The following is a 20,777-nucleotide window of genomic DNA, read 5'->3' as shown; positions in this document are numbered from 1 at the left end:
CAAGATGGCTAAAAAGTTCGTAGGCTCATACGTAGATGGTGTCAATAATATTAAATCCACATGGTTTTTAGTAAGGTCTAACCTTCAAAAGATACGTGTACAAATTTGGCAACTAGAATTTTGAGTAAAGCAACTTGTGCTAGTTTGCAGAAGAATAATTGAGAATTGGAAATAAGCACCGAGGACGATGCATGGTATAGATGATCCAAAGAGGAGCCGACGAAAACATTAAAAAAAAGTTTTCCAAATAGTTTTGGATGTAAAATAAGGTTGCTCGAGATAGCTGAGATTCTAAAGATATCAAAGGGAAGTGTTGGATATGTTATTTTGTGAATGAATATTTGGATATGTGAGAGCTTTGTGCAAAGCTTACAATCCATCAAAAGAAAACCAAATTGATAGTTCTGGGGAGTGTTTGAAGCTGCTCAAGCGTAATAAAACCGATTTTTTGTGTCCATGTGTGACAAGGGATAAACATGGCTCCATCATTTCACACCAGAGTCTATTCGACAGTCAACAGAGTGAGCTTTTACACTTTTTTGAGATTAAAGACAAATGGTATTACAAAAACGATGCTGAAAAGAAACCTAATGAACAAAATTCGATGTTGCCCTGCGAATTTTTCAGCCAATCTGGTCAATATAGCTGAAAACTCGCAAGAAAAACTCATCTCTCAGGGGGCGATGTCATGGTGCAACTTCCAATCGGCTGCGATGTTTTGTCGGACCCGATTGACCCATCGTTTGAGTCTCTTGAGGACTTCCTCGTAAAACTTGGCGATGACGGTTTGTCCAAGAGGAAAAAACTCATGGTGGACAATGACTTTGATGTCAAAAGAGACAATGAGCATCGTTTTCACTTTGGATTTGCTCACTCAGCAGCGACCTCTTCCCGGCCCTTGAAAAAGGCCTGGTGCCACTGAAACACACCACATCTTGCTAAAGCAACATCTGGGTAAGCCAGCTTGATCATATCAAACGTCTCTGTCGTTTACCGAGTTTCACACAGAATTTAATCGCGTACCTCTGCTTTAACGAATGCTGCATTTTCGGCTTGCACCACTCATAGAAACACGTCGCGCGAAAATGTTTGCCCTGACTCTCCATGTGCTCGGAGACAACTGAATAACCGCTCGTTCGTTAGCTAGGAATGCCCTCTATCGTATCCAGTCGGTGCGTGCACGCTGCAAAGTTCAGTCGCGGCGGAAGAAAATCAGTCGTATTACTTTTCGGACAAACCCTGTATATGTATCCGCGAGACGTTTGATACTAAATGAAGTTTCCGATATTTCGCAAATTTTAAATTTTACAAAAATGCTGGTAAAAATAGGTTCAAGAAGCATCGGTGGTTCAGTGGTAGAATGCTCGCCTGCCACGCGGGCGGCCCGGGTTCGATTCCCGGCCGATGCAATAACTCTTTTTTCAATGGTTGTGGACGAGGCATGACGTCAAATTTATCAACATTTTGTTGTCAAAACGAGCTAAATGATGAAGATGTCGAAACCAAAGATTGTCAAACGTTTATTCGGTTTGGTTGGGTGTGACAATAAAAATAATAGAGAAAAATGTGAAAAATTATTCAAAACTAAAAATTTCTGTGAAATAAATCTTTTGCAACTGGCATCTGGTAAGTTTTTTTGCACCTTGTAGTGGACACTTATATTGATCAGTTATAGCCCCTAAAAATAGCGAAATTAGAGAGTCTAGATTCCGACTTTCTTTGGGCTAGAAGGATCTTACGACTGCAAATGGATCAGTTATCCAGCGCTCGCCAAGCTCTCGTAAGACCCAGCTATTCAGAGGTAAAATTCAAGAAGATAGCGAGTCCCGACCGGATCGCTTTCCATTGATAACGAAGTTGAGATGCTCTTTCTTGCCAGCGCATCAGCTTCACAATAGCCTACGTTTCCGATGGGTCTTTCACCCATACCAGTTTTAACAAGAATAAATTAATGCCATTATTAGTGAGCCTATGCATTCCCTAACTAATCTCGATTGCAAGGTAAGTAAGCCTTAGGCTAGTATTGGCGCAACACTATCTGAGTTGATACTAATTTCTCTGCTTAATTGGCTTAAATTGTAGATCTCTGAACTCAAAGCTATATCAAAACTTAATGATATGAATATAAGGATCTTTGCTTAAGAAGACGTAGATAGTAAGGCCACAAAAAGACATAATACCTTAGTTTAATTTTGGGTTTACCGTTAATAATAGAGGATGTATAAAACCTATGCTGTCGATATTACAGTCGCTTAAGCCTTTAGAAAACTAAATTACTTTAAATCGCGAAAGTTTACCGTTACGCTTTTTATAAGAGCATCGGTGGTTCAGTGGTAGAATGCTCGCCTGCCACGCGGGCGGCCCGGGTTCGATTCCCGGCCGATGCAATCACACTTTTTTAAGAAATGAAAACTCGTTTAAAACTCATCAACAATTTAAAACTTGGCACAATAAAGGCCTTTCTTTAAGTCAATTAATACGAAAAAAATTAACTAATTCCAATTTATGCGAAAAATGTGACAAAGCCACCAAAATCAAGAAAGAAATTACAAAGCAAAAAGCATCAAATTTAATTATTAACTGCGTATTTATGCAAAAACCCTCTCTGAACATCACCACACACAAATAACAGGAAAAAATTAAAATATAGTAATAAAATGTTGAATTAAAATGCCGTTTAACGAAATCCGCCCCAACATTTTTATTTGATGCGGCAGACCTGAAATCCGCTTATTGCGCAGCCATAACAACAACAAACAGCAAACATTTGACTTTAATTTCTTTATTTATGTTAGAGGAAATGTCAAGGTAATAAAGATTTTAAGACGCTTTTTATGATCTTAAGGCGATCCGAAGTTCTTTTGAAATTATAATTTTTTTTCATATAATTCATGCTTTGCACTAAAGAAGAGACGTAGCCAAATAAGTATATTCAAATCCCTTTTAATGCACGATTAAGGAAATGTATACCTATACCTATATACATACGTATATATATACTTATGTAATATATAATATAAGGAAATAAAACATTAAATATAAAGTAAAAGCTTTAAATCTTTACAATTTCGAATATTTTCGACGGAGATATTAGCGACCGTCTGAGTATTACTTAAGAGTTAATAATGACCTCTTTCAGCTAGAAGGAGGTACAAAGATACCGGTGGAAGACGAAATGCCGGGCTCGTTGGAAGGATTTCAAAAGAATCATAATTTAATGATCGGCAATAACAGAATATGTATAACTTTTCTCAATAACTGGATCATTTCTTTTACGCCTGACTAGAAATAACGAGCTGAGTACTGTTTGTGACAGATCACGCATGAGTCGTGTCAAGTAATTTTTGCTCAATATTGTTTGGTATTTCATGATATTCTTGACTGGAAAGTCTTTAGCCTGAACAACTTTTACACAACGTTCAACTTAATTACGAAAATTCCCGTTCTATAAGGAATTTGTTTGGCGCGGTTCGTTCAACTTATGGTCAACATATGTAGTCGGCCTACTGATTCTTAACACCATCACACATCTTGAGACCCACCATTTATTATTAGATAATAATCGACCGAATAGATCACGTCCAGCATGCAGTGAAGAAAATATAGCAGCCGAAGCTGCGAGTGTACGCGAAGACAGTAACTCGGAGTATGGAACGACTTAGCGCATTTTACGTCGAGATTTTAAATTGAAAGCGTACAAAATAGAGAACTGAAAAAGAAAGAGCAACCTGCAGAGATTCAAGAGCTGCCATTTCATCCAGAAGAAACAACGGTATGGTGTGGTTTGTGGGCCGGTGGAATCATCGGTCCATATTTCATCAAAAATGATGCAGGTGAGAACGGAAACGTCAATGGATGCCTGAAATTAAAGCTCGTGATCTTGGCGACATTTTATTTCAACAAGTCGGCGCCACTTCCCACACATTGCATCAAGCAATGGATTTATTGAGAGAACACTTCGGTGAGCAGATAGTTTTACGTTTTGGGCCGGTCGATTGGCAATCAAGATCATGTGATATCACACCGTTAGACTTTTTTCAGTGGGGATCTTTAAAGTCAAAATTCTATGCGGATAATTCCGCTTCGATTTAGGCCTTGGAAATGCTCGAACGAGTCATTGAAAATTGGACTCAACAGATGAACCACAATTTTAGGTATCAGGCTTCTAAAAATGTGAATAGTGTTGTTACAGCTGACACTGTAAAAGCGAATAAGCCGCAATTTCGACTTCCTTCGTTCCATTCCGATAACTCTGATGCACCTCTGAAAGGCCAATTATTGAAAATATTAATAAAGTAATGAAAATCATAGAGACCGACCCTCCTTAAGCACTGTTCCGATTGTCCCGAAGCTAAACACATAACAAAAAGCAAATTGGAACCAATAAATAAGGATTGATATATGGGTGGCACACGAGTTAACGCTATGAGCTTATGAGCGCTATTTGTGTTGTTTACAGTAACTTAAAATATTCTTCTCGACCAAAACATGGAATTAAATAGAGAACTTGTTCGCGCAATTCTTTTTTACAACTTTCGACGTGGATTAACTCATCAAGAGTGCATAGATGAATTTAATTCAATTTTTGACAATGAAGCTTCATCAAATAGCAGTATTTATCGATGGTATGATGAATCAATCGAGGTCGTACATTACTCCAAGACGAATTTAGGGAAGGAAACTATTGTTGCTGTGCGCAAAATGATATTGGAAGATCGTTATGTGATCTATAGTGGTATAGAGACAACTATAGGCATTAGTGGGACCAGCATACATTCAATATTGCAGGAACATTTGACTGTAAAGAAAATTGTTCACGTTGGATCCCACACAATTTGTCAACCGCTAAGAAAGAGACTTGCGGCGACTGTATGGGTGTTTCAAGATGAGCCGAGTCTAACAAAAGTTGTCAGCACACAAATTACTTCCAAGCTTGTAGTATTAATGAAAAATATTGAGAGAAACAATAAAGCGGTTTTCGATGATTAAAATTTGTTTTTGCACTCGAATCCCGAAATAGAAAAGGCAACCTACGTATCTATCAATGTCTTCAAAACTCTACAATCATCGCTTTTCTAAAATTATCAACAACTGCCAACAATTTTAGACAACAACAAACTGCTCAGTATGCAAACTAGCTGCAGCGTTCACATAAAGTCTATTTAAATAAATTAATGGAAATCTATTTTTAGTAGTGCTGACGAAGCTAGTAACAGCATAAACATGCTTGCACATCAATTAACTATCTCTCACTCTCTTTTGTTAACAGCTACGAAGTAACGGTATATAACAAGCATCGGTGGTTCAGTGGTAGAATGCTCGCCTGCCACGCGGGCGGCCCGGGTTCGATTCCCGGCCGATGCAATACACCTTTTTTTTACCTCATTTAATTAAAATAAATTGGTTAATAACTTATTTTTTATTTATTTTCTCATAAATATTTTATATAAAGTGGTAAATATATTCAAAATTAATTAAAAATCAGCCCTGAGGCAAGTAATCTAATACACTTTGCAATCGTTAATTATTTCATTTTTATGTTTTCCTGTACAACGTTAAATGACAACAAAAACGTCATGTACGACCATCAATGAAAATTGATCAAATTAACATTGATTATGTCCGTAAATCATTGTCAGTTTATATTCCGACCACAGTGCACAGAAAACAGCTAAAACCACTTTGCCAAGTGGACTGACATGTCTCGGTGGCGCGCTAGCTAGCACTTCGTCTAGTCCCAAAAACAACAAGTAGACCAAGCTAACTAAGTAACTATGTAAGTTTGCATTAAATACAAATCAACCGACTAACAGCTTGGCAAAAGTACGCGCTCATTTCAGTGGCTGCACCAACTTGAGCAATTGTGGTTACAATGGAAGTATGCACCGGCTGTTGCTGGTGGTTGGTGATGGTGGTTGGACATGTTAATGACGCAGTTAATATAGCGTTCCACTGCAGCACCGTGCATTACGTGCAGTGGTTAGAAAGCACGCGCTTAAATGCCAAAATGGCAAGGTAAGGCAACCGAATGGGGGAAATAAAAAATAAAGATCTACAGAATCACTGTGGCTACAGTGGCGAGCAGAATTTATATTTCAAAGGAGGCGTCTTACAGAAGAGGATTCCATTCTCGAATTTCCGGACAAGGGTTCCATGATATAATTACTTTTCGATAATTCTCATATCAGACGGTTCGAGGATATGTGAAGCAAGGTAACGTTAGCAAATATATTCTCCAATGTGTAGGCACTATAGTCTGATAGATGAAAGACACATCTCCAGTGTTTTAGTGCGTCCGAGGTTCTAACATTAACTCGGACCACTATATTGTTGCAGCCAAGATACGTACCCACTTCCGTGCAGCAAACAATGCACATCAAAAAACATAAGGAATGTTCGACGTCGAAAAGTTGCTTTCTACTCGACTTGCACTCTGAGACTGAGAGCATTCATCAGCAACTCGGTATAAGGGAACTGTGGGACGTCATTTCAAGCTCCTTACGAACAGCTGGAAATGAAGCCATTGGTTTTCGGAAAAGGCAAAGGAACAGCTGGTACGATGAGGAGTGCCGTGTCGCAGTGGATAAAAAACAGACTGCCTACCTCGCAACGTTATGAATATCGACCAAAACTCTTGAGGAATGGAGCGAGACGCATTTGCAGTCAAAAAAGAGAGAGGCCGAAATGCGTGAGTATGAAGAGCTTGATAAGCTGTCCGACAGTCGTAATGCTCAAAAATTCTACAAAAAGATGCGGCGACTAACAGGAGGTTTCAAGACCGGAGCATACTCTTGTAGAACCCCCAGAGGTGATCTAGTGACTGATACCCAGTTAAGGTACTCTGTCATCGACTTTGCCATAACGATAAAAATATGGAATATTCCAATAAGATAGATTGTTTTGAGGTGAAAAGGCAGGCACTCGCGCGAGTGAGATTGAGACTTTATTGAAAATAAAATGAAATAAAGAATTCTATTATCGACCCTGAATATTTCGTATTGTTTTTGGGTGATAAGGAAAGTATTGTAGATAGAACCATTATCGAAAAGCAAAAAAGAACAATATTCAGTTATCGAACCTGTTTTCCAAAACTTTATATATATCGACAAAATTCCTATTCGTGGATGAAAAGGAAAGCATTGAAGAGAAAGAGTGAGAGAGAGAGAGACACTACAGAAAAAAAGAGAGCGAAAGAATTTTGAATATTTCGACAGAATGTGCTACATATGTACATACATATGTATATGTATGTGTAGAAAGAGGAATGTTTTGAAGATAGTAAGTGATGTTATTCGAAGATAATCCCGTGCTAGAAGAAATCTGAATTAGCGCTAGTAATTAACCATTGACTCTTCTGGAGACAAAACGGAAGGATTTGAGTGTATTGAATTGATATAAATTGATTTTGAATAAGAACTCGTCTATTGTTAGATGTGATATATATCTGTGGACCCAAAGTTCTGAGCTCTGCCACATCTAGGAACTCATTGGGAAATTAACGGTTGCTTTCATTTCTCCATCATTTTCGCAAAGTATAAACCATTACTGCTCATATTTTTCTCAGCACTGTACATGTAAGTATGTAAATATGGCAGAAAGCTTGCATTTAGCGCTTAAATAATCGTTGTATAAATACTAGTCAATTGTAATTTTTTCTATATTGGTTACTACTGAGTTATTGGCAATAAATTATAATTCACCAGTTTACGCTAAACGGTAAATAACATAACTCTTGAAGTGCGAAAAATTATGTATTAAAATGCAAATGAGTAGAATGCTAATACCATATATGCAAGCATTGGATATAATGAATGGATATTGATTTCAAAGATTAATGAATTGTTGGTATAACTAAATGACATAAACAAACGGTTGTTATTGGAAAAGTTGTTTACAACAACACAAGGAATAAAAACCATATGGAGAAGCAATATATGCATTTTCGTAAGCAGAGAATCTCAAGTATTTTCAGCTTCTTTAAAGTAACTCGAAAAAAATTATTATTGAGTAAAACTCTGACTCCCCAGTACTCCGATTCAAGGCGAAGTTCTTCAACATATCGTTGATTTGTGCCCACGCTCCAAGCGGGTGGGCCCAATGGATTGCCAACCGAGCTATTCAAATACGGCGGCGAAGAACTGATAAGGAGTAAGTATCAACTTCTTTGTAGAATATGGTCCGACGAAAGATCTGAATAGAGAAGGTACAATCTTCTATAACAGTGTACAGCTGCTGGCGTACGTCAATGATAATGATATCATTGGCTCCAACAGCTACGGCGTTAGTTCTGCTTTCTCCAGACTGGATAAGGAAGCCAAGCAAATGAGTCTGGTAGTGAGCGAGGGCAAGAAAACTTTCCTAACATCAAACAAACTGTCTTCGCACTCGTGACTTGGTTCCAACGTCGTTGACAGTCATAATTTCGAAGTCATAGAAAATATCGTCTATTTTGGAACCAGCATTGAAACCAACAACAACGTCAGCCTCGAAATTCTATGCAGAATAACTCTTGCTAACAGGTGCTACTTTGTACGTTCTTTACTTCGGGGTACACTTAATATAACCTGTTCAGGATATACAAAATGTATACCCAAAAGACCTAAAGAACCATAATCAAGATCGTGAGCGGTTAAAAACTTTCTTTAGAATCACTAGATCGTATACTGGGCTGGATTCTTGAGTGAAAGATAGATTGCTACTTCGGAATAGGCAATTGAGAAGTAAAGTTCTCTCTCGACGAACAAAGACCAAACCCTACAAGTCACTCATCATTTCCGTCCTGCTATATGTACAGAGACATGAACGATGGCAACATCTGATGAGTCGGTGCTACGAGTTTTTGAGAGAAAGGTTCTGCGGAAGATTTTTGGCGACGAATAACGAGACACACGACGACATTGACGTAATTCAGCGAATTAAAAGACAGCGGCTCCGCTGGCTAGGTCATGTCGCCCCAATGGAAGAAGACACTCCAGCTCTGAAAGTATTCGACGCAGTACCCGCCGGGGGAAGCAGAGAAAAAAGAAGACCTCCACACCGTTGGAAAGACCAGGTGGAAAGGGACCTGGCTACACTTGGAATCTCCATTTGGCGCCAAACAGGGAAAAGGTAGAACGACTGGCACGTTGTTGTAAACTCTACTATAACCGCCAATAAAGGAAAAGATAATTTTTAAAAACAGCAAAAAAAAAATAGTAGAGTGAAAGTCATCGGTAACCTGAGGTCGGGAAAAAAAGGGGAGTGGCGTGATTGAATTTTTAATCCTTAAAGTGATTTATCTCAATTTTCAGCAAGATTACGAGTGCTATAGAAAAAAGTTATATAGCAATGTTGTAGGTAATGAAAAGATCTATAACTTTTGTCTAACGACTTTTTCACATAACCTCAAAATTTATCTTTCATTTGCAGTGGGTTTCAATCTATGATTTTTTCTTTTCTTATCAGGCCGCTGCCTCTAGGGCTTTCTGTGTAGAAAAATGAAACACAGAATTCAAAAATATAAACATACTAGTATTTTAACCTCGACGAAAATCAAGATTCAAAGATACTCATAATCCAAAAATACCAGCTAAACACAAAAATTAATATTTTTGTCCTCTAATACCGATTTTCCACTTCAGTTACAAGAAATACTACTTTTGAAGCATAAAAAATAATAAGTGTATAATAAATATTTCATATAAATATATAGAGTATACCCAATTCGTTTCTGCTGATTTTCAAATTCTTATTCCGTTAGCAATGTAAGTATTTAAACTGTTGACTTACCTATAAAGAGAGAAAAAAATACAAATTTTAATAATATTATGTATTTTTAACTTAAAATGAATAATTTTTTAGATATGAAATGACTTATTAATAAATTACGTATTATAGGTTAGATTATGGCCATATGTGATATTTTTCCGGATCTCATGACCTTCTGAAATATCAATCAAACAAAGCGAAATTTCACGCGGATATTTGGTTTAAGGGGCGTTAGGAGTTTTCGAGAGAAAGGTGCTGCGGAAGATTTATAGTCCTTTGTGAATTGACAGCGGCGAATACCGCAGTGGATGATATAGTTCAGCGAATTAAAAGACAGCGGCTACACCCGCTAGGTCATGTAGTCCGAATTGATGACAATACTCTAGCTGTGAGAGTATTCGATGCAGTACCCCCCGGTTGAAGCAGAGGAAGATCTTCACTCCGTTGGAAAAACTAGGTGGAGAAGGGCCTGGCTACACTTGGAATAAGTAGAAGAAACTTGAAGTTTTTGAGTACTCGAAACCAACTCTTATTTTGGCCTTGGTAAATACTCGGAGAATCGTACGTTACGTAACATAAATAGGTCCGGAAGTCATATTCAAAAATTTCCTTGAAATTATTTTGCGATTTCTCGTATCAAAATATAATCGTACATAACAAATGCTTTTCCTAACCTCAGTAGCCCCCTTTGTCTATGCTTGGTATGACGATCGCTTTTAAGGTCTTTCCAATGACCTGTAACGATTGAAGAGCTTATATCATCATCTTTACCGGAGTTTAATGAATATATTTTTGAGAATTTTGTTCTTTACGCCTTTTATGTTGCCGTTACATGAAATGCTTCTCCTAGACGTTCCTTATATGACGTAGGCATCTAATGCCTAACAAATCACAACTTTTTCCAATCAAACTTATTAAGGAAATACCGTAATTATAGTTGTTGTAAGATAAATAACTCTAACGAACAGAGAATTTTTATCATTATTTGCTGCATTTAAGTATAAAGCATACCTCTAACATAACTCAAACTAAATATGGTTCCAGTAGAACGTTGAGGTAGATTACTTGTGAACGCTTCTTGCGTATGTGTGCCATTTATGGCTACTTTGAGATATTATGACCATATTACGCCCATGAGGCAGACCGCAATTGCCACTGTCACACGGCTGCTAATGCATCACTTCGTTCGCTGCGAGCTCAACCGCAAGCCAGCTCATTTAATAGTTAGCCACATAAATAACTATGAGTACGAGTACAAAAATGGTGAAGCGACAAAGGCGTGTGTTTGCCTAGAACGTGTACGCATGCGTTGATGCTCCACGCATTGGAGGCAGGGCATTTATTTGAAAATCATTAGTGTGTGTAGCAGAAACGTTGCATGCCAAAAAAATTTGTGAGTGTGTGTGCTAAGACTATGTGAAGACCCCTGGTATGGCAACGTGTTTTATTAGTATGGGAAGATAACAACGACAGCGGACGTTTTGATGGAGATGATTTGCGACAGATGAGCTTTCGTCCATATAAAGGCACAAGCGCGTTAAGTGTGTTACGTGGTACGTACAGTGCACGAAGTAATTTTCCACGAGATAATAAAAATGCTACCGGAATTGTTTAGTTCGGACGCATTGCAATGAAGGAAGCAGACACAGCTACTGAATTATGTTGTAATATAGAAAATATGTCGAGGATCTCCACATCTAAAAAGGATCGACACAACACGTTTTGGTTCATACTTATTTTGCGTATGCAGCGTGTCAATGCTAGATTTATACCAAATGATCTGAACCTTTTGCAAAGACGACGTCGAGTGGAGGTCGCAAAAGAGACAACATGAGTTGAGGACGGATAATTACTGATGACTAACCGTGTGTTTATGAATAATCTAGCGAATGGCAAGCCAAAAATTCACCTAAACCGAAAAAACGAACGAGTGCATGGGAAGTTCGATTAACCTGCCTTTTCTGAAAATTGAAGATGCAACTCGCTCTAGACGTCTAATATCGATAAAATAATGTAAATCGTTGATTCCGACCTGCATGTAACTACTCTTTCAATTGCCCAGGAGCTAAATATGGCACAAGAAATCATTTTGAACCATTTAAATAAGGCTGGATAAAAAAGAAGCTATGAAGCTAAGAACAAGTTTTTATATTAGATATATGGGGGCTGAGGGAAGTATAAACCCGATTCAACCCATTTGTAGCACTCAGACATACTACTATCAATTATAAAAATGACATATTGACCGACATTTTCGATCAAAAGTGAACTAGATGTACTGTGTCGGTACCTAGGAGCTTGAAAATTTTTTTGTGGATTTAGATAATTTTTCGTCATAAGGTGATATATTCGTGCAAAGTTTTATCCCGTTATATTAATTGCTTCTTGATTTGTACACTCGAAAGGAAAAAATCAGATGGAATTTAAAATTGTGTTATATGGGAAGTAGGCGTGGCTGCAGTCTAATTTCGACCCCGGCTCCATCAAAGCTTTGTCATACCATTTTGGTGTGAAATTTAATGTCTCTGGAGTTTAGGTAGTTTTTAACAGTACCTTATATAGGGAGTGTGCGGGGTTATCTTCCGATTTCATCCATTTTCACATTGTCGATAGGAGTTCTGATAATATTTGCGCTAGGCGAGTGCTTAGTTATGGTTTTCGGTTAATGGCGTTTTGCGGACGTGACGGTGGTTCGATTACGCCCATCTACGCACTAGTACTTTTTTAGCCAATGAACTCGTATACCAAGTTTCTTCAAAGATTTTTATTCAAGTTACAGCTTGCACGGATGGACGGACGGATCGTTTCGTCATCTTGATCATTTATATACATACATATGTATAACCCTATATCTAACTCGATTACTTTTAGGTGATACATACAAGCTTTAGGTGTACTATTATACTCCGTAGCAACAAGAGTATAAAATTTTAGATAAGGATTCTCGAAACCCTCTTTTCGTATTTTAATTAGAATTATTCCTTCCCCATATAATGGGTTGTCAAAAAAGTCTTGCGGTATTTTTATTGATTTTTTTTTTTTATTGAAACTGAAATGAATTTTTGATGACTCATGCCCAGCTCTTGACCGATGCTACGGCTGCTACTATGCCGGTCTCTTTCAACCAATTCAGCGATTTTATCGCAACTTTCGACGACAGGCCTTCCGGAGCGTGGCGCATCTACACCAGAACGAAAACGTTGAAACCATCGTAGTGCGGTGGAAATGGAAACTGTATCGGGTCCATAAACTGCACAAATTTTATTGACGGCTTGAGATGCATTTTTGCCTTTATCGTAGTAGTACTGTAAAATATGCCGTATTTTCTCTTTATTTTGCTCCATGTTTGCGACGCTATAACTCACGAACGACTTAAAAGAAACGACAATCAATCAAACACGTGTTAGCGCGTGAAATGAGCTTTCCAAAAAGGTATAGCATGACCCGATGCGACGAATAAAACTAGAACGACGCTCTTTCAGCGCCAACTAGCGAAAATACCGCAAGACTTTTTTGACAGCCTATTATGTAGGTATAAGCAGCAATAGAATATTATATTCAAGAAAAAAAGTAGGGAATCTCGAAATGGTTTACCCTTTAATGTACTTCTTTTTACTAGATTTTATATAATTGCTTATAATTCTCCACCGCTTATACAAATATTTAGTTGTGGGTGCTATCCAACTACAATTTGGAGTTTTCAATAAGTTCTATTTCTAAATGAGTACATATAAGTGAGTCCATACTAGTCCATCCAAGTTTTACAAGCCGTACCTCTAAGCCGGCCAATTGGAAATATTTGAGAGTTGCATGTGTTTAATATCCTACTCCTACGTTCGTAAGTATATATATTTGTGTATGGGTGCAGATATTACATTCTCTACGCTAAACACCTCTGCCCTGAAGTGCATGGAAAAGTAATTTCGAAACGTTTAAGTGCCAAGTTAATTCCCTAACACCTTCGGTCGAAATAAAAAAAAAATAAATTTAAAATGAAGAATGAAGGAAAGAATTGCTTATAATACATGCACAACTTTGTATGCATTTAAGTGCCCAAGGGACAGACTATTAAGCACTTTTAAGAGCGCATTCAGAATGCACACATAAACACAAGCAGGGCTGAGTAAAAGCTGCGCATGCGCAAAAGTCAAGTAACTGCATGCGTGCTCAAATTTATTTGTGCATATAAATACATAGTATGTATGTTTGTGTAGATATCCATTGGCTGTGTAAAAAATCATTATTTTCTTCGTGTATGGAGAATGCAACAAATTGTAAAACAACAATAGCATACAAAATAAGTTGTAAAAACCAACAAAAAAAAAGAAAGAGTTGAACGAAAACCTCATAAGAATTATTACACTGTAGGCGCCAAAAGTCTGCTGTACAAATCTGTCAAAAACTGTAAGCAACAATGCAGAAGTGATTGCATGCATTCCACAGACACATACATACATATATATGTATATATAATATACGTTTTCATTTCTCATTCATTTTTGCTGCTGCCTCTGCTACGCAGACAAAATTAATGATGAACTTTGGGAACGGACCTGCGGGCATTAGGCACCTTCAATGCGCTGCTAACACAGGCAATCAGCGAGGCTACATACCGCCAAACAACGAACAATCGGCCAACTAGTGGCAACTGAGCATGTGGCTGCGGTGCGTTTTAGGGCCAATTGTTGAAAGGCTACAGAGGTTAATTTGAAATGAAATCGGTTTTGCAGTAGCGAGGCAGCGAGTCGTAAGTTGCAAGCAGCCGTGATGTAGTTGGTATAATGAGCAGGTATTTGTTAACTATGTAACACCTTGTACACGCAAACACACATATAACATCTGATGAATAAAGTGCAATTATTTTGGTGTCGAAGGAGGACCTAGAAGCAGAATTTAAATTTTTTCGAAAAAGTAAATGTCATGAATATCTAACGTTTCAAATAAAGGAGATTTTGCAAATTTTATGCGTTTTTTTTTTAAAAAAAGTTATCAAGCTCTGCGGGCAAAATCACCCGATATATCTATATAAGAAGAAATGAAATCGGTAGTTTTTTCGAGTGGTATATAATATATACGAGTCGACGTTACGAGTTTTCGAGAGAAAGGTACTGCGGAAAATTTATGTTCCTCCAGCTCTGAAAGTATTCGACACAGTACCCGGGGGAAGCAGAAGAAGAAGAAGACCTGCACTCCGCTGGAAAGACCAACTGGAGAAGGACCTAGCTAAACTAGGAATCGCCAATTGGTGCCTAATTGCGAACAAAAGAAAAGACTGGCGCGATGTTGTTAACTCGGCTATAACCTCGTAAGCGGTGTCTACGCCATTAAAGAACAGAAAGGAGATATATGTATGTACAAGATCGGTACGATAAGTACTTAGCATAACCGCCCAATGCAAAAGTCAAATTTTCAGGCGGAATCGAACTCGTAGTTTTTGTTTAGAGAAATGGACAAAATCCAATATTGGTCGACGATAGAACGGAAGAAGGGTCAAGTAAAGAAATCAAAGACTGCTTGGATGCTGTTTACGGTGATTCTTCTCCTTCAGTGGTGACCATGAGTTCATCGCAGGGTAATATAACAAAAATACACGATCTCGGATTAGCAGAACGCCAATTGACGAACGCGTGACAGATGTGACACTTACAGTCCACGTGGATCATATCCTACATAAAATACTGGGCATAAAAAAGCTGTCGGCACAATGGGTGCCGTGGACTCTGGACAACCGAGAGACCATTTCACGACGTAACCATCGACGAAACATGGATCCACTGTTACACACTAGAGACTAGGAACCAACCCGGCGAACATGTTCCCAAAAAGGCAAATACTGTGTTATGGGCCGCAAAGCTGAAAGGTAATATACACGATCTCGGATTAGCAGAACGCCAATTGACAGTACGCGTGACAGATGAGACATTAGGTGTCTCAACAGGCCACGTGCGTCATATCCTAAACAAAATACTAGGCATGAGAAAACTGTCGGCACGATTGCTGCGCTTCAGACTCCAGGCAGCCGAGAGACCATTTCACATGGATCCACTGGTACCTAATTATCAGGTCGCCCTCGTATGACTTCTTGGATCGGTAATCTCTTATAACATTAATTATTAGCAAAAAGTTTTTTTTTTAATAAAAACGCGAATTCTCTGATTTCGTTCTACAAGTTGGATAAAGTTAGACTAGTTCTTCTCCATTTACGCTAGAATAATATGGAGGCTTTGGTTATAAAGGCTGACGGCAGCAAATTTTTAACTGTCCTATAATATGGCATATGGTGCAGAGGCATGGACGATGACAACATCTGATGAAACGACGTTGTAAGTTCGATGTAAGAAAGGTTCTGCGGAAGATTTATGGTCTTTTGCGCATTGGCAACGGCGAATACCGCAGTCGATGGAACAATGAGCTGTACGAGGTATACGATGAAATTGACATAGCTCAGCGAATTAAGAGACAGCAGCTACGCTGGCTAGATCATGTCGTTCGAATGGACGAAAACACTCCAGCTCTGAGAGTATTCGACGCAGTACCCACCGGGGGAAGCAGAGGAAGAGGAAGACCTCCACTCCGCTGGAAATGCCAGGTGGAGAAGGACCTGACTCTACTTGGAATCTCCACTTGGCGCCAAACAGTGAAAAGGAAGAAGAACTGGCGCGCTGCTGTAAACACGACTATAACCGCGTAATGGTGTCTACGCCAAGAAGAAGAGAAGTTCTTCTCCATTTAAGTTAGAATATTATGGAGGTTTAAGTTACAAAGTTAGACATCGATAAATTTTTAACTATCCCAGAATATGACATACAGATTGGATCAAATGATACGCTCGGCAGTTAGTAAACTAAGTAAAATTGTAAGCAGTTTCTAGACCATTATAACGGGCCATCAAAATCATAAATAATTGTACAAAAAAAAACTCCACCAGCGACAGGGTGATTTCGTGAATAAATGACAACATGTCATGTAACCGAATGACAATGACATTACAGCTAAGTAAATGAGCGTTGCCACAAAATATCAATTAAAATAATAAGAAAAAACTGTGAACACAAATACAAAATACAAAAAATTAATAAAAAATAATAATAATAACAGTATAAAAAATTTAAAAACAGTTACATGGTGGCAGACGAGATTTTGTGAAAAAACTACATTCATACATATGTACGTATGGATTTATTTATGCGTTTTCGTGCAACAACTGCATTAATGCATATGGCATGAGAACAATAACAAACAACAAAAAAGCGCACACACGTTCTATTTGTTGCAACAAAGGACGCGTTGTAACGCGTCGATTCAATTAGTAATTCTAAAAACGGTCACTAACGCCTTACGCATGCGCAATGAGTGTGGCTTGTTTGCGGCATTAATGCGAGCAAAGCGGCCAATAAGCGACAAACGGTCAGCCAGCCGACCAGCGAGCACACGAGAACAGCAGTTGCAAAGTAAAAAAAAAACGACAACAACATTATGTATGTACGTAGAAATACATATAAGAATAATAAAAGATATTGAAAAACAGTAAGCAACAACACACTGCACGTGTGCAACTGTCGCATGCAACAGCAAGACACATTTGATAAAAGCAGCCAAACGGCAGCTGATTTTTAGTTGGAAAATCACAATTACGTGCGACCAATGCGCGATGCCACACTGTTGCACTCAACGCTACGCATTATAGAGCGCTGATTATTGACGTTTGACGACGGTGGCGGCGCGTTTGGCGGATGCGGTAATGATGTTGCTGTATTATGTTGCCGGCTACTTTCCATTATTGCCGCCTCCTGAGCACTGTCAATCGCCAATACTGTTGCCCTTTCCCGTAGCTAAATCGCGATGTCGTGGTCAGTTGGTCGATCGAACAGGCCACCGCTAACCGATCAAACGAACAGACGTCCATTATAGCTTGAACAGGGTATACTTGTTAAGTTTGCCACGAAATTTATAATACTCTGCAAGAAACCTCGGAAATCTTATAAATTATATAAACATAAATCATTAGCGTAACGCGCTGAGTCGATTTGGAGCTGTCCGACCAAACGAGGTTTCAGAAAAGGCGACTTCTTCAATCTACTGCTAGAGAGATTTATTCGAACTGGTACGTATACAATCTTCTATAAGAATGTATAGCTGCTGTCGTACGCCGATGATATGATTCTATCTCGACGAACAAAGACCAAACTCTATAAGACACTCATAATTCTTGTCGTGCTATATGATGCAGAGGCATGAACGATGAAAACATCTGATGAGTCGATGTTAAGAGTGACGAATATCGCATTCGATGGAGCGATGAGCTGTATGAGTTATACGACGACATTTATATAGTTCAGCGAATTAAGAGACAGCGGCTACGCTGGCCAGGTCATGTCGTCCGAATGGATGAAAACGCTGCAACTCTGAAAGTATTCGACACAACACCCACTGGGGGAAGCAGATGAAGAGGAGATCAGCTGGAGAAGGATCTGGCTGCACTTGGAATCTCCAAGCAACGAAAGGTAAGAACGACTGGCGGGCTATTGTAAACTCGGCAATAACCGCGTAAGCGGTGTCTACGCCGTTAAAGAAAAATCAATCAAAGAAATTTCCTCAATTGCGTGAACTTCTACACATCACTCCATCCTCCATACAAACTGGCCATTAAAAGCAAGAGCTTTTTATACCCTTCTATGCTATAAAAAATACACCTGTGAAGGGTATTGTATTATTTTTCTTATTTTGTTGCTCACCACGCTTAGAAGCCTAGAAGCCGATGGCGGCATTAAAAAAAGTGTGCCCGGAAAAAAGTGCTCGCGCTTTAAAACGAATTAATTTGCCGTGTAGCATTAATGAGTAGCAGCGAAAAAGCGGAAAAAAACGCAAACAAACAAACGTGGAAAATGGTGACAAAAACAAAGAACACAAATGTGGAAAAATGCAGTGACTTTTTGTGCGCACATCAGCGATACCAAACAGTATCTATGGGAAAATCATTAGCTGCCGCAGCCGTTCACTGCTCATTCCTAACACGCATGCGCCCAGCGGCCAGACGGCAGCACAGCAAAAATAACAACACACAACGGCAGCTGCATTGCTTGCGCTGTGCCACAAGCGGTTGCTATAATCTGCAAGACGACAAACATAGAAATATACTTGTTTGGTAAGCGATACTGGACAATTGTCATCGATCATATCGATCTGGCCGATCGTCAATTGCCAATCAACCGCAGCAATGTTCGCCAAATCAATTGCAGCATCTTCCCCAGTTGGCATTTATGTATGTGGTACCCCCAATTCATCCGCACTGCTGTTATGGCTGTGAAGGCAGCAAGCATTAGACAGCACTGTCACAAGCAATTATCATCATTTATGACATACAACGTCTAACCATATGTGGCCAAAGCTGATTGCCATTGTTGCTATTGTTGTTGCTGCTGCTGTTGGTGGTGGTTTCATCCATAAATGGTCAGTGTGACCATAACTCATCTACGGCGAAGAAGTTTGTCGCTGCTACAAGCAACTATGGAAGAATTAATGGTTTCTTTAAGCCGGATTTTTCTATATTTTTTTCAGCAGTTTTATACTAAGGAGATTAAAGTAGCTAGATACACCTTAAACTGTTGATATTTGCTGATGAAAAAAGATATACTGCGGTATTTGGACTGCGGCTTGATGAGAGAATCAGTCACTTTGGTTACTGAGATTCCCTTAACAGTCGGTTCTAGAATACCGAAATTGTACAGGACTTTGTCCGGCTAACGGTTGTCAGTAAAAAAAAGCCGCAATTCAGGTCGAATTTTGAAGTTTATGTATTCGTAGAGCCTAACGTCAGCTCAAGCGGAATGATAGGTGTATAATTTAAAAATCTTTGCAAGCAATAAATGTGAAGACTACTGTTACTTCCTTGCTAAAATAACAATCTCAGGGCCAACAAACCATCGTACGAGAAATAATGAACGGTCCGCGACCTTAGGTCTTTTGTGCCCTGTCCTAAATTAAAGACTCACCTAATCCCAACATATTGAAAAAGTCCAATATACTGCTGGGTGCTAGCGAATTGATGTGATCCCTATTTGGAAACATAGATCCAAGAGCTTTCAACCTGCGTTTGCGGACTGCTATGCAGGCTCTCTATCGTAGAACCAGCAACTTACGCAAGAAGCTAGGCCCAGGTTGTGTAAGTGCCTTTTCAGCTTGCTGTGGCCAGTGTAGAATGCGACAAGTAGTATGCATGTTGCATGCCTTGAAGTTATTGCCTATATCTTTCTCTGCCTACTCCTTCTTCTTTGCAGAGCTTTCTTATGGTATGCGGACCCACCATGTTAGTGGATGCTGCGGAGCGGGTGAGCTCATCAGCCAGTTCATTCCGGGCTATACTTTTGAGACCGGGCGCACAAATGAGTGCCACTAGGCTATTCAGCCGTTCTCTACACTCTTGCATCAGTAGCGATTTGATCGCTTAGGCAGAGATTGGTTTTAGTGCCGCTTAACTATCGCTAAGTATGGTTATACGTTCAAATAGCATTCCTTGTTGACCGTTTAGCCGATCGGGAGGAATTCGAAGTGCACCACACCTCGATAGTAGAACTATCAACATTACTTTGATTTTGACATGCTTTGACGTGGTTTTTTCGGCATCGGCTCACCTTTGCCACGATATTCGGCTGATTGATCGTCTGTTTCCGGGTCGTAAGCATAGATCCAAGACTCATCATCAATAATAAGTAATATTACGTTTCATGGCATCCTGGTAATCGGAAAGGATTGTTTCATAGACATTGACGTGACGTGACGTTTTTCGAAAAAAATTTAGTGAATTTGGAACCAATCGTGCTTTCACATTTGTCAGGTCCAAATTATGCTTCAAAATGGTCTTCACTGATCTTTCCGATATTCCAAAGATACCAATGAGATCTCCGATTCTTCGATTCTCAAGTACGAAGCCCTTTATTTTATTAACTGATGATAAAAGTTGCTTTTGACGGCCATTCTGGACGCGGTTCGTCGTCAAAGGGTTCTCGAACCTATTTGAATAATGTATACCA

General features: G+C 39.0%; 1 protein-coding gene and 3 non-coding genes across 5 annotated transcripts in view; 3 read left to right on the top strand and 1 right to left on the bottom strand.

The window, feature by feature from the left end:
- The window catches only part of LOC126754150 (bone morphogenetic protein receptor type-1B), a 245,045-nt gene that overhangs the window by 218,384 nt on the left and 5,884 nt on the right, over positions 1 to 20,777 (bottom strand). The gene's annotated exons all lie outside the window — the stretch shown is intronic.
- Trnag-gcc (transfer RNA glycine (anticodon GCC)) lies at positions 1,339 to 1,409 on the top strand. Its single transcript has one exon. It is a non-coding gene; the product is annotated as a tRNA-Gly (tRNA).
- On the top strand, positions 2,317 to 2,387 carry Trnag-gcc (transfer RNA glycine (anticodon GCC)). Its single transcript has one exon. It is a non-coding gene; the product is annotated as a tRNA-Gly (tRNA).
- On the top strand, positions 5,294 to 5,364 carry Trnag-gcc (transfer RNA glycine (anticodon GCC)). Its single transcript has one exon. It is a non-coding gene; the product is annotated as a tRNA-Gly (tRNA).

Source organism: Bactrocera neohumeralis, chromosome 3 (assembly GCF_024586455.1).
Source record: "Bactrocera neohumeralis isolate Rockhampton chromosome 3, APGP_CSIRO_Bneo_wtdbg2-racon-allhic-juicebox.fasta_v2, whole genome shotgun sequence".
NCBI classification, from domain to species: Eukaryota; Metazoa; Arthropoda; class Insecta; order Diptera; family Tephritidae; genus Bactrocera; species Bactrocera neohumeralis.
Note: the sequence above shows the minus strand (reverse complement) of the source record. Positions and strands in the feature narration are given on the sequence as shown.